Below are 1,172 nucleotides of genomic sequence, written 5' to 3' on the forward strand. Positions count from 1 at the left end.
TTAACATGCACCCTGGCATCTACAAACCAAGTTGTGTCTGCGGCAGCAGTTACATTGCGGAAACGAAACGACATGTCTCGGACCGTGTTTCGCAAACACAAGGCAGATTTGAAACACGGCTGTTATCTCCGACTGCATTGCCCTGTTAGGTGCCTCTGCATTAACGGGCTGTAGTCTCACTAACATGGCCAACCTCTGCTCCCTTAGCCTTGATGTATCGATGGTTCTAGCTGTGTGATGGGCTTTGTGTATCACTGACGCGATCACCGTTGCGGTGGTTCTCTTGCGTGGACGCGCTTGCCTCACAGTGCAGTTGGCAGCGCCGGAGCTTGTGCTACACATAGACATGACATTAACTTGCTAATCCCCTAATCTCCCTGCTAATCTCCCATTAACACTGCTGTTGTGCGCATATGCGACAATACTCTTATGCAGCGACGGTAGCTCATTTCATGCAAATCTCTCTCCCTAATCTCTCTCTCCCTAATCTCCCCCATTAACACAACTGACGTACTTGCGTCCGGGGATGGAATTCCTTTCCAACTCATACCCCACTTGCTTGCCCATCGCCACGTAAATAACCTTGTTGTAACAGCTCTCTCGCTGGTTCAGCAGTTCCACTGCTGGATTATTTTTTCCGCCTGAGGATGACCGCTTTGTGTTGCGATCGAAACGTCGTGATATATTATTTGGTTTATTTTATTTTTCTACCTACGTGACTTTACCAAAAGAACCAAAGAGTATGGATTCCTGCAGTCACGAAAGCTTCAAATCATTTGCTTTAATGAATACATTTTATATTAGTGTGTCTTCGCAATGTTACACAGTAAATATAATCTTCAAGGACAACTCTTACAGTCCCATCATTACCACCATCTTCATAATCACCATCATCACCAAATGTATCATCATTATCATCCTAACCGTCTGTATGATCAATCACAATCTGTATCATCACCACCAAAGACAAAGACTCCCCATATAGCCCTAATAGACTGTTGGAGCAAGTGCTGTTAGCGAGCACCTATGAAGGCCAGCATGGCACACGAGGGGTGGATGGTCAACACCACCCCCGGCCACCTTTGTCTCCCCAGCAGTGTTTACACAACACCAGGTACTTATTTAGGGCTGAGTCGACCTAGGAGAGGCCCATGACCGTTTCAGATAATCGT

The sequence above is a fragment of the Lethenteron reissneri genome, chromosome 59 (assembly GCF_015708825.2).
Source record: "Lethenteron reissneri isolate LAM-NWPU_2019-01 chromosome 59, ASM1570882v1, whole genome shotgun sequence".
Classification (NCBI taxonomy): Eukaryota; Metazoa; Chordata; class Hyperoartia; order Petromyzontiformes; family Petromyzontidae; genus Lethenteron; species Lethenteron reissneri.